General features: G+C 48.7%; 1 long non-coding RNA gene across 1 annotated transcript; it reads left to right on the forward strand.

Annotated features, from left to right (window-relative positions):
• Positions 1-2,250: 2,250 nt before the first annotated feature.
• Positions 2,251-12,282, forward strand: LOC140596320 (uncharacterized). The gene is made up of 3 exons (XR_011998359.1): positions 2,251-3,268; positions 3,774-3,887; positions 11,607-12,282. It is a non-coding gene; the product is annotated as an uncharacterized lncRNA (long non-coding RNA).
• Positions 12,283-13,818: the final 1,536 nt, after the last annotated feature.

Raw genomic sequence — 13,818 nt, forward strand, 5'->3', positions numbered from 1 at the left:
GGCAGGATGGAAAGAGCTCTGGACTGGTCATAATGGAAAGACCTAAGTTCAAATCCAGTTCTGCCATGGACCTGCTGGTGATTTGACCCTTACCCTATGTTTTTTAGTGTTCTCTTCTGGGGAATGGCAATCATAGGAACCACCCTACCTCGTTCACAGGGTTACATGGAGGCTGAAACGGGACAGAGGGGCTATGTGTGCAAGGACTTTACTAACGGCAGGGATTGTGGTAGCGTTGACTGCAGCAGGACAACAGCCGGGAATCTCAGAATTCTGGAGCCCTGGAGTTCAGGCAGAGAGAAAGAGATGCAGGACGTGGCTGTATGCAGCACCACTGCCTGGGCAGGGCCAAAGTCTTATGTAGAAGAATGTCCTGCCCTGCTCCCCACCTAAAGCCTTGGAAGGGGACAAGGCATTAACACAGGCAGTAGAAACTGGGAGACCTGGGTCCGAGCCTCTGCTGTATTAACAGCTAGCAGGGGGATCCCTGGGTGGCGCAGCGGTTTGGCGCCTGCCTTTGGCCCAGGGCGCGATCCTGGAGACCCAGGATTGAATCCCACATCAGGCTCCCGGTGCATGGAGCCTGCTTCCCCCTCTGCCTGTGTCTCTGCCTCTCTCTCTCTCTCTCTGTGACTATCATAAATAAATAAAAATTAAAAAAAAAAAAACAGCTAGCAGGGTAAATCCTTTTAACCTAGCTGCACTTGAATTTCCTCACTGGCAAAATGGAGGTGATAATGCCTTCCCTGTGACACCTCTCCAGAAGCTGAAAGAACCCTGGGAGGTAGAAGTTGTCATGTGGACAGGGGATGGCTGGGGCCAGGGCTGGAGCTGTCAAAGGAGCAGAGAGAGAGACCCACACTCAAATCCTGCTGAAGCCCCCATCCCTTTGCTTAGCACCTCAAATCTCAGGCCCCTATGTTAGGACAGCGCTAGGATTCCATGAGTCAAAAGCTGTGGATCAAGTGCCAGGCCTGGGCTTGAGCCGAGTGAAGTTTCCCAGTAAATGAGGCAGTAGCAGCAGAGTAAGGTAAAAACTACATCTGCCACCACCGCTCGCTAGCCACGGGAGCTGGAGATTGCCTACCTCAGGTGAGATCCCAGGGAAACACTCTGAGATGGAGATGGAGATGTGAGTGCAAGAGGTTTGTTGAGGGGTGCCCTGGGGGAGGTAAAGGAGGCAGAACTGGGCCAAGGGAGACCTCAGGGCATGCCCCCACTCCAGGGTGGGGGTGGGGGGTTGGAAGAGCCGGGGTGGCCCTGCAGAGTTGTCCTGAAGAATTGAGGCAAGAGGGGCTCTATCCTCCCGTATAACCCTGCCCTTGAATGTGGGCTGCATGCTAGGAAGAGAACATGACCTTGGGTCAGTTTCTGGAAGGGAAGGGTGTTAAATAACGTACGCCTTCAATATATGCAATTTCTATTTTTAAAAAAACTTTACTATGAACTCTGCTTTGCACACTCCCAGCAGCAGGGGAAATGAGAGCCCCCATCCTGAAGGGACAGCTGGGCAGTACACCACAGCATCCACAATGCCTCTCGGTGCCTCAGTTTCCTTATCTGTAAAATGGGGATAATAATAGTAATAGTGCCTACCTCGCAGGGTTAACATGTGGATTAAAGGAGTCAATATGTGCGAAGTCCTTAAAATGGTGGCCGGTACAGGTTATTCGTAGTCCCAGCATCGTAGACAACATTCCATAAATCCTTCTTTATCAAGTGAATGCATAGATGGATAAGCTCTTCCAACCCTGTCCATAATAAAAGACAAACGTCATGTCTGCCCTTTTGGGAGGAAGCAAGCCAGTAGCCAGGTGACAGTGCATTTGGCTGGAAAATCGAGGGTTCGGTATATTTTAAACCACGGGACCCGTGCTCACAGGAAATGTGAAATCTCCCTTTCGAAACCTTTGCCGCCCCTGAGGGTCTGGCATCTCCTGTGTGGGCACTGCCAGAGACCTTTACCCTCAGTGTGCTGAGCTGCGGTATGGGGATTTGACAGCTGAAGACAGCTCAGCAGGGTGCAGGAAAGCAGACAGTTAATGTGCTTTGACAATACAAAGGGTTATATAAACGACCCAGTTTCTGTAATTTTGCTGTAACTGTCATGGGAATTGCTATAGACAGATACGGAGAAGGCCCTGTTTATGCACTTAAACTTTAAAAGGTTTAACCACTAAACACACAGTTTCTTTCTCTTCCCCTCCCCTCCTGACAATCCTGCATTTAAATGGTACCGAGCCGGGGTGCGGGGAGCAGGGGCGGGGGGATGGCGGTTGAAATACTGGGCTGCCTTTATCTGCCCAGGTCCTGGACCAGAGCCCCGCTTTCTGACTCCTGGGCCAACCGCCTGCCCCAGCCAGCCTCCTGGGGGAGATTTCCTTACCTGCTCCCGGCAACCAGATGCAGAGAGGGGGAGGGATGGCAGGAACTGAATTGCACCCGCTCTGAGCTCCCGGCTTTTGCCCAATTTAAATCTGGTTCCCGTCCCAGTGTTCAAAGCACGTCTCTGTTTGATTCTTGCCATCTCATCTTAGAAGACTTTTCCCGAGGTGGGGGTGGGGATAGTTCTAAAGCCAGAGAGGCAGGAGGCGGGAGGGTTTATACAGGCAGATACCACAGGCTTCCAAGCTAAGTGCCTTAGCAGGGAGAGCTCCTGGCTGCTGCTGACATTTCTCAGACAGGAGATCAATAAGTGGGTAGAGCTTGAAAAGCAAATCATGCTTCTACCTGCCCTGGGGAACCCTCAGCAACTGTCATGGCAGAGGAGGCATCCCAGAGGAGGCCAGGAAAGACAGGGGGACGCACACAGCCTTGATACAGCTGAGATGGGGGGCAGGGACATTGGGACTGCCCAAGGAGATGAAAGGGGCAAATGCTAGGACCACCCCCCTACCTTCCCACGCACCCCCTCTTGCTTCACAGATCTTGCTGAGTGTGTGAAGATTCCTGACTTCTGCCTCCCAGGGACAACCAGACCCTCGGAGGTGGGTTGTGCAGCTGATGTGGCTTTTCCAGGCCCAATGAGCCTGGCCTGAGCACGGACGGCTGTACCGGGCGGGAGACCCCGTATGCGCAGTTGGGTCCCTCGGAGAGACCGAAGCCTAATTCCCTGCCCCGTCGGCACCCGCGAGGACTTTAAAGATTGCTCCACGCAACGTGCAAAGAAACTTTCTATAGCACATTTGAGCTTTCTCAAGAGCCCGGCGTGCCTTTGTGGGTGTGTACGTGTCCGCGGGAGCGTGCGTGCACACGGGAAGCCCTGGCAGTAAGTATCAAACCTGCTTCTGATCCGGTCAGCCTGGTCCACTCCAATGCTTTCAACAATCCGTTTCGGCAATTGAGTCTTTTTTCGCTTTAGATAGTTACTCTTTCCATTCCGCTCTTCCTCCCTTGATCCTCTCCAGGATGGCCTCTGGGTAAGCGGTGGGAGTGCCTCATCCTTCAGGCCAGTGTGGCTGGGCGTCCCTCTGGTGTCACCGGTCCCCTCTCTGGGCCCTTCCTGTCTCCACGGCAGTAGATACTCCTAGCGGTGGCCAGTGCCGAAGTCAGTAGTTAAGGGATCTTGCAGTGCCCTCTCCCAGGGTTCTGTGATCCTCCCTGCTGACTCGGGCTGCTGCTGAAGACTGCCCCCCCCCCCCCACCGAGGCATGGCCATGAACCCAGTTTGGTCTCCCATTCAGGTGGCTCAATCATTGTCTCGACTCTCAGATCATTTATACTCCAGGGTGAGCTCTTCGGCTAGTGTCTTGCTAACATCTGTGTTCACCCAGGGCCTGTAGCTGTCTCTGGGATCTCTCATGTGCCAAAGAGGGCTGAGGAAATGTCGGGAATGCTAACTCAGGCTTGCTCTCTACTGACACAGTGGCTGCCCTATGTTACTGCAGGTGAGTTGTGCTGGGGAAGGGGGTGTCTTCCTGGAGTCCTGGTAGGAGAGTGGACAGACGTACTTCTGCTATTGGCCTTGGCCTCTGCCCCCATCAGACAACTCCCTACTTGGAAACTCTGGTCTAGATAGAGTCAGAAGGAGGCTTTTCTCGCCTGGTTGGGACTTCACCTGTGTCATATTCTGTGCCTTTCTGACCTCACTCTAGCTTCCCCCATGGTTTAGCCTTAGTGGCAGAGGATGAGCAGAAAGAGAAATGTCTTCTTCTCTTACACTGGGTTTTCTCCAATGCAGGGCATGACACGAGGCTTGGGTGAAGGTAGTTTGCCTGAGAGGTGATCATAGCAACTAGGAGCAAAGGAAAAGAGAAAGCGAGACAGGGAAGAAAGAAATGTGGATCTAAGGAAGGATAGCAGGGGCTGATCTCCTAGGAAGTGTAGAGAATGCCTTGCAGAATTGTCCACAGGAAGGATAGGAGCCTGGGGCCTTTATCCACCAGCTGCCATCTGACCTTGCTTGAGGATTGCCCCTTCGGGGTGCTAACTCCAACCCACTTCTGGGCTATACACACACACACACATATGTAAACTAGGCACATTCTCACATGGGTGGAGAAGGCCAGGGGCAGAAAGAAGATAGAGACTCTCAGTTTGATGTGAGTCTGCCCACCGAAGCTGCTACTGAAATTCGAGGTGGACCAAGGGCATGATGGCAGTCACTGAAATGCTCTCGTATGCTTCCCCCATGGCAGTTCCATCTCAGAGGATTTATTTTTAAAGATTTTATTTATTTATTCATGAGAGACACAGAGAGAGAGTGGCAGAGACACAGGCAGAGGGAGAAGCAGGCTCCGTGCAGAGAGCCTGATGTGGGACTTGATCCCGGATCAAGGGAATCAAGGGATCTCCAGGATCACGCCCTGGGCTGAAGGCGGTGCTAAACTACTGAGCCACCAGGGCTGCCCTCGGAGGAATTTTTAAAACATATTACAGTAGGCTTAAAGATCTTCCAGTCTAATCTCCGTGTTTCAGAGGGGCCCCTAAGATATTGTGATTGTGATTTAGGGGCACCTGGTTGGTTCAGTCGGGAGAGCGTCCTCTTGATCTTGGGGTCATGAGTTCGAGCTCCATGTTGGGGATAGAAATCGTTTTAAAATAAATTAAAAAAAAAAAAAAAAAAAGAACTTACCTAAGGTCAAAACGGTCTACCACTGAGCCAGAACTAGAATTTGGATGCCAGAAATTCATGTCAGAGCTCTTCTACTGTATCACACAGATCCATTCAACTGATGATTATATGTTTATTGACTGCATATGGTGCTCATAGCATTGCAAAGTATGAGATACAATTCCTGCTTTCAAGGAATTTGCAGTCTTGGTGATGAGAGAATTTGGATGTTTAGTCATCACATGTGCTTGCTAGAAAAAGGACGGGCTTAAGTACCCTATTCAATCAGACAGTACTCCAGAAACATAAGGAAGAGACAAAAAGGGCCCAGCAGATAGAGTGCCCATGGCAAATATTCACTCAGCAAACTCTGAGTATCCCTCCCAGCTAAGATATGGAAGGAAGACATTAAGACAGCCCCGCCTGTTCCTCATCTCCTGGCATTCATGCCCTTGTGAAATCCTTTCCCTCCTGAGTGTGGGCTAGACCTAATAACTCACTTCTAGCAGACAGAATGTGGCAGAAATGAAGGGATGTCACTTCCAAGATTAGGTTATGAAAAGACTGGCTCCTGTTCTGGGTGCTTTCTCTCACTCACTCTTGTGTTGCTGGCTCTAGGGGGGGTAGTTAGCTGCCATGTCACGAGGCAACCCTCAAATGAGACGCATGGCCATGAGCTTGGAAGCAGATCTTCTGAGGCCTGCCTGAAGCCATGGCAATGGGCTTTGGAGCAGATTGTCCCTCAGTTGAGCCTTGAGATGGGACTGCAACCTTGGTAATGTCTTGATTGCAGCCTTACGAGAGACGTTGAGCTGGAGAACCCAGCTAAACCATGCCCAGATTCCTGACCCTTGGAGATCGATAATATTATTTTCTTGGCTTTTTAGTTTATAAGGTTTGAGTAACTAGTTACATGGCAATAGCTAACTGATACAGAATGCATTCCATCAGAAGTTGTCAGTGAGGGGCACCTGGGGGGCTCAGTGGTTGAGTCTGCCTTCGACTCAGGTCATGATCCCAGGGTCCTGGGATCAAGTTCCGCATTAGGCTCCCCACTGGGATCCTGGTTCTCCTTCTTCCCCTGCCTATGTCTCTGCCTCTCTCTGTGTCGGTCATGAATAATAATTTTTAAAAAATAGAAAACCGACTTCACCCTGCCAAGATAGCACCCTGCTGTGCTATCTTCTTGCAGAAGACTGTTGGGAGGACTGAAGTCACTCTTCCAGTGGTGGGCAAGGGCACACTCATGTGCACTGCTGAGGTTCCGCACCTGTCCTCCCACTTCCCCATCCTTTGCACATACATGTATGCGTGCTTGCATGTGTGCCCATGTGTGCGTGCACACGTTCCCTGGAGTGTTGAGCAGAATCACTCCTAGGTCTGCTTTCTCGGGCCAACGAGAGCTCAGCCTGCTAAGAAGTCACCGTAGCCAGGGAGCAGCACCAATCAGCTAGTTCCTTGCTTTGTGTCATTTGCATGGCACTGCCTCATTACAGTATTGGTGAAGGTGTGGGTTTTTACTTTATTAATCTCAGTGTGTAAACATTTTCCTGTGCTTTGCATTTCCATTAGCCCAGAGGAGAAATGGGTAGAAATAACAACCTCTGTGCAGTTCAAGCCTCAAACAGAAGATGTGACTCAGGTCTGGGATCTGAGAAGGAGGCACCGCTCTTGGCAACAGGATTTGCATGTGGAATGCCAATCTGACGTGGCAGGCCCATTTTTTCCTTTGCTTTCTTTTCCTTTCCATTTCTGCCCCCTTCACAAAGTGAAGCACAGTGGGTGCAAAGGGTCTGAGACCCCGGTACCTTTGTGATAGTGGGAAGCCTATCATTCCAGTGAGGATGGATTAGCTAATGGCTATTAAATGCTTTGAAATGAATTGTCTCCTGTACCCAAATACTCAATCTGATTATAGCCCTGGGTCTGATATAACAGGAGGGAAATGCAGTTCCTGGCTGACCTCAAAGTGGGCCTTTGTGTGGGAGGGGTCAGGGGGAGGAATCTGTGATTGTTGCTTCCATGCTAATCAAAGGATGACACATGGACAAGGGGAAATGATGCTAGGGCCCTGGCCAATGGCAAGGGATGGGCAGGGAGAGGGGCATAGAGAGAAGGAGACACGGGGCAAGTCTCACAAGAAGAAGGAGGCACAGGGTAGGGGTGGGGAACAGAGGGAGAGGCAGAGAATTCTATTTCTTACCAGGATCAAAGAGAGTTCTAGCCTACCCTTATATTTCTGTGAAACGTGCTGAAAACGAATGACATCTTAGGAAAGATAAGGTTTACTCTCCCCACTGCCACACACCCACCCACCAAAAGCTTCTGTTCCAAGTTAAGGTGTCAGAAATTATTTTACCTGCCTCTGCTTTCCCTGTTTGCTTATTTGGTCAGTGAGTTGCTTGATTGGCTGCATTTTGTTATTTTAGTTTAAAGTTCAACCAAATACGACTCTTGTATTTTGCCAAGGTGGCTTTTTTTTCTTTGCCTGACATGTGGCCTGATCACCTGTCCCAGCTGTGGGGAGATGCAAGCTGCTTGGACCCTCTTGGATTCTGTTCCTGTCTTTGCCTTGGAAAGACCTGCGCTCGGGCCATCATTCCAGCTGCCCTTGGTTGGAGGCAGCCGGGGCTTGCTAGTACCCATTGGTCATGCTGAGCCTGCAGAGTTGGATTCCCTTCTTTATCTTTGGGGAAGAGGATATGAGGCAGTTCAGAGATGGCAAAGATAAGAGAGGGTTCCTGTCAGGGAAAATCTGACGAAGAGAAGGTGCGAGTACTCCTGAGTTTGTGAGTTATCACCTGGGGTGGGGGTGGAGGGGTAGGCGGCTGTCAATGCCCAGGCCAGCAGATGCTCACCCAGAATGAGCTGTAGGATCGATCATCCATCCAACCATCCATTCATTCACTCATCCATTCACCCTGCATTCATGAATTATAATCTCTATTCATTCTGCGTTTATTATATGTCCATTCTTTCAACAAAAATGTACTATCTTCTATGTATCAGGTTGCTATTCTAGTTCCCGAGCCTACAGTGATAAGACAGAGATGCTCCTTAAGGAATCCGGCACCCACCCAAATAACCGTCTTATGAATTAAACACAATACTTGTCTTCCAAGAGGTACCAGTGAGGTTTGCTGGGTACCCCGGGAAGAGGGGTGACATCAAGCTGGAGTGGGTTGAGAAACTTTTGCCAAGGAGATAGCACTTGAGTTGGGCCCAGAGGGATGGAAGAGCTTTTCCCACGTGGCCAGCCACGGGGGATAGGCAAGAGATAGGACTGTCGGCAGGCCCGGCCTAAGGAAGGGGGCCAGACATTGGATGAGTGCCAGGGAGGGCAGGCCACTCAGGATGACTAGAGCACAGGCCAAGCGAGGAGGGGCGGAGGGGGGGGCAGAAGTGTCCCCAAAGTCCATGGTCAAGACATGGCCGTTGGAGGGAAGCAGGAGGTTAGGCTGAGTGGATGGTGGGCAGGTGGCCTAGAGTCTTTCCCCACCAGCAATTCAGCCCAGATGAGTTTGTCACGTTCCCTAATTTTTATCAAAGAATCATGTATCCTAGTCCAAGCTTGTGGAGTGAAATGATTAAGAGTGTTGGGCCTGGGTTTTGGATTTCATGGACCAATACGATGTTTTAAAAATCAAAGGGACTGCCATAATGATGTCAACTTTTGATTTTGGCAAGGAAAAAATGTCCTCAAAATTTGCCAATTTACTATCACCATCTGTGGCGAAGGCTGCTAATTGCCTACTGAGTATCCATTCCCCCCTTCCTCCTGATAAACAGAATGCTGTTTTATTTGGGGTGGCAATATGGCCAAATCAAAACCACATTTTCCAGCCGCTGTTGGTCACTGGGCAGAGCATCTGGGACAGCTCTTAAAGGGGGCCGACTAGTCTGCATGTCTTTCCCCCTCCCTGCTTAAAATTACCCTGGGACCACAGGGCACCAGCATCATGCTGCATATGGGGCTCACTCTGCAGCCTTGCGTCTCCCCGAAGAAGCAAGGAGGAACATTATCTGCCTGGTGCTTAGAACCCTCTGAATCTCTCTCGGCGATTCTTGTTCCCTCCATGATTGTCCTCACCCTGTTTGACCCTCGTAGGTATGTGAAGGGTGTGAGCATGCTGGCAGCCGACCTCTGGCCCTCTTCTCTTTTTTCTCTGAGACTCCTCTTTCCATCATGAGGGCTTTCATCTGCCCCTCCTTTCTGGTAGTAACTGCTCTTGAACCATGCATGACCTTCTCATTTCATAGATGGCACTATCCCCACTGTAATGTGCGGCCAAGACAGCATAAAGTGTTCTAGGTATTTCGAAACAGGGGATCCCTAATACGAAGAATTGGTTACAAAAACGTTGGATGGGCAGAGCGGCCACGTGGTGGGCACCAGGACCCTTCACCCAGAACCCCTTCCAGGAAGGACTGGCCCTAGCTGCTGGGAGTGCTGTGGGTGCTGGGCGCAAATAGGCTGTAGCTGTCAGCTCTCTTCAGGGTTGGCCTCAGTGGCAGAAAGCACTTGCCCAAGGCCATGCACCTCCCACCCTGGGCAGATGACTCTGATGGGCCCTGTCTACTCCAGATCTCCCTGTGAAGCTGGCCAAGGCTTCGTCAGATGAGCCTCACAGTTTTGACTTCTCCCTCTACCCAATCCTGCTGCCTCCTGCTCCATCCCACAGATGGCAATCCTTAATAAATATCCTGAGTGCCAGACTCTGTGTCAGCATCAGCTTCCAGAAAACCTGACCTGCGACCTGAGACTGGATCACAGAGATGAATAACTAACTGCAGAAAGTCACAGACACCCCTAGACTAAGCAACAGAGGCCAGGAGGCCTGGCATCAGAGTCCAAGGGCCTGCTCACCGCTGTGAAGGCTGGAGCTTTTGCTGGAACAGAGCCATGGTGGAAATTCCAGAGCCCCCCATGAGCCCCCCAGCCCGAAATCGCTACAGCCTCTGGAGCCCTGAGCCCCCTACTGCTGATAGAGACCCGAGCTGCCCACTGCTGATAGAGACGCCACTTTAAAGAGAAAAAAGAGAAATGCCTCCTGTCCCCTCTACGCCTTCCCAGTCACCAACCATTTCTTTCCATTAGAAGAGCCTGCCTGGCAGCCAGCTGGCAAAGGCATCTGGGACATTGTGTCTTGCAGGCTTTCAGCCCCGAGTGACACAGAGCTGAGCACAGAAGGGCAGGAAGGGAGTTGAGAGAAAAGAGGCCCATGACTGGCAGTAAACCCCCATCTTAAGAGGGACTAAAGGGGAAGGGAGAGGGAGGAGCTTTCAAATGAGACCCCAGGCCTGGCTGGCACCCTGAATGCAGCCGCCACCAAACACTCTGAAGCAGGGGATGCAGGCTCCTGACCTCCAGACGGTGGGAGATAACACATGCGTGTTGCTTTAAGCTGTTCATTTGTTTGATAATTTGTTACACAGCTATAGATGACAGATACAGGGCAGGGTGCTGACAGTGTGGGGCAAGAGGAAAGCTTCTTAGAGAACATTTGGAGTAAACAGTAATGTGTCATTTTCTTTTCTGTTAAGATGGCCTTACTAGTCGTTCCCATCTTATGGTGCGATTATGTAGATAAAAATGAGATAATAGCTGTTCAGATTTCTCCTGAAATTCAAAAGAACTCTTCAAATATGATACATGATCACGTAATTATGAAAATCATCATCATGCTAATAGCATTATGCTAATCATCGAAAACCTTGCAAAGCCCGGGATCTACCACCGTGAAGTCACCAAATCAGGGCTCTCGGAAGGATTTGGGGAAGGTAGTGAAGTTTGAATTGTGTAGGCGGCAACTAACTTAAATCTTGGTTTTTCACTTCCTACTTCCTTCCTCTGGAGTTGGAGAAACTTCCGCTGTACCTCGAGGAGAAGAAATGCATTTGGTCTTGTGATAAGATTTCAGCTTAGCTTGCCTACTTGCATTTGAGTTCAAAGTTTCTTCAGATATATTATCATTTAAACTGGAGGGAAACAATATTCCTAAACTGGAGCACAGGCCATGACCTTGCCTACATGATGGGCAGCTAATCCACTTAGAACCAGTGACTCGCTTTGTTTAATTTATAAGACCCCACGAAAAGACAGGCCTCCATAGATTAATATTTCAGCTGTCTCCCCCTTGCATTTCATCCTCTGGATGTGGCAGCAACAATCACATGAATCATTCCTGAACTGAGTCGATATCAAACATCCAGAGCTTCGTCTGCATTCAATGAAGGTTCAGCTCATTCAAGGGAAGTTCCTATAGGATTTCAAATACATGGATGATTTACCTTGGACACCTTTTACCCCAACCTGGCTGTGGTGGATAGAAAAAAAAAAGACAAAGCTTGAAATTCTTTAATGCTCCTTTTATTCAGACATGGGAGTCTGGGTCCCCTCCCCTGGAATCTGGGCAGGCTTGGGACCACCTTGCCCAATAGAGTACAGTGGAAGTATGTTGTGTATGTGACTCCTGACTTCTTGATCAAAAAAATGCTGTGCAGCTTTCTCTACGTCTCTTGTAATGCTTATTCTCTGAATATTCTCCCTTAGGATGCTTCTTTTCAGAACCTGGTTATCATGCTGAGAGACGTCCAAGCCATAAGAAATACCCTATGTACATTTGCTTATTTATTTATTTGATCAACCATCCCAAGAGACACCTAGCCTTTGAATCACCTCAGCCTAGGCATGGAGCATATAAGTGAAGAAGCCACTAGATGATTCTAGACCCCAGCCATGGATTCACCCAGCCATTCAAGTCTTCCTACTTGGGGCGCATGGTGGAACAGAGACATTGAAGAGAGCACAAACAAGCCATCGCTGCTGTGCCCTATTTGAAACCCTGACCCACAGAAGTCATGAGCACAAGAAAATGGTGGTTGCTTATGTCACCAAGTTTGCGGTGGTTTAATATGCAGCAGTTAATGATTGGAACACTGGCAGATGAGGGTAGTGTTTGTTTCTTTTCCCAGGTCCATGAGAAATTATTTGGTTCAAGAAGATAAAGTTCTTCAAAACCAGCAAACTATTCTGTATTTCTGGCTAAAGTAACGAAACAAGCCCCTCTGTGGGAGCTCTAGATTGTTCTTCCCTGTGTGTTGACTTTTTGATGCAAAGACCGTTCTCAGTGTCAAATTTCCTTTCTCCCTCCTGTTTTTGGAGGTTTTTGATGATTCGTGCACAAGTTCATTTTTTTATCCAATAAATATTTATGCAGTCCCTTCTACGTAGCAGGTCCTCTTCTAGATGCTCAGGATATGATGATGAGAAAAGCCTACATGATCTCAGCCTTTGTGGAGATGGAGTCTAGTGTGTGGGTCTTAATCTTTTTCATGTCACAGGCCCCTTTGACACCTAGTGAGGTCTTTGGACCATTCTTCAGATGGTGCTTTTGCACACACAAAATAATATGCTCATAAAAGAAATGAGTTATATTGCAGTAGTTACCAAAATATTTTAAAAACACATTTGTGCCATTATATATGTGTTTCATTAAATAACAAGATCCAGTGGTGAGTCCAATAAATTTTGAGGTAGTGCTGAGTCAATATAATATATTGAGATACTTGCAAAGATTGTATTTGTGATTTCCATTGGTGACAAAGTCACAGGTACAGTCAATACTGCTATGGTTTATTGCCTACATACCAAACAGAAGGAAAAGCTAAATTTTAATAAGATTTAGTGAAAAGAAATATGTGATTTCTTTCTTTCCCAAATTAATGGATCTTCTGGATTCTGTAATCCATGGATCCCGGGTTAAGAACACTTGGTTTGGGGCACCAACAGGCATCAACCAAATAACAGCACCTACTCTGAAGCCTCCTACATGAATATATTAGTTTCCTGAGACTGTTGTAATGAATCGCCACACACTTGGTGGCTGAAAAAAGGAAATTTATTCTCTCTCAGCTCTGGAGTCCAAAAGGCCAAATTTAATATCACCGGACCATGTTCCCTTGGAAGGTCTACAGGAAAATCCATTCCTTGTCTCTTCCAGCTTCTGATGGCTACTGGCATTCCTTGACCTGTAGCTGCATCATTCCATCCATCCTGCTCTGTCTTCACGTGGTCTTCTTCTCTGTATGTGTATAGGATTTCCCTCTGGACCTTTCTTATAAAGATAATACTCATGACTGCATTTAGGGTCCCCTTGGAAAACCCAAGATGATCCCCCCATCTCAAGAGCCTTCATTAATCACATCTGCAAAATCTTTGTCATGTAAGGTAACATTTATAGGCTTCAGAGATTGGGATGTTTATATATTTGGAGGGGCCATTTTTCACTACCACAGTTGAGCAGGTGTCTTGATTCAAGCTAGGACTGATGATGTGCCAGGGATGGCTTTCCAGCTGGGGGTGGTGATGTGCCAGGGATGGTTTTCTCAAGGAAGAGACTTTGGACTGGTAAGTGATGGAAGAGTAAGAGTAACTAGATGGGAGGGGTGGGCAAGGCAGGTTAAGATTGATTTAGATTGGGGATGCCTGGGTGGCTCAGCGGTTTAGCACCTGCCTTCGGCCCAGGGCATGATCCTGGAGTCCTGGGATCGAGTCCCACGTCAGGCTCCTTTCATGGAGCCTGCTTCTCCCTCCGCCTGTGTCTCTGCCTCTCTCTCTCTGTGTGTGTCTCTCATGAATGAATAAAGAAAATCTTAAAAAAAAAAAAAAGATTGATTTAGATAGGAAGACTAAATCAGGCAGAAATCCAGAAGCTTGGAAGGTCTTTGCCACAGTATGGGCATGAAAGATGGATGATGTGTCA

Source organism: Vulpes vulpes, chromosome X (assembly GCF_048418805.1).
Source record: "Vulpes vulpes isolate BD-2025 chromosome X, VulVul3, whole genome shotgun sequence".
Classification (NCBI taxonomy): Eukaryota; Metazoa; Chordata; class Mammalia; order Carnivora; family Canidae; genus Vulpes; species Vulpes vulpes.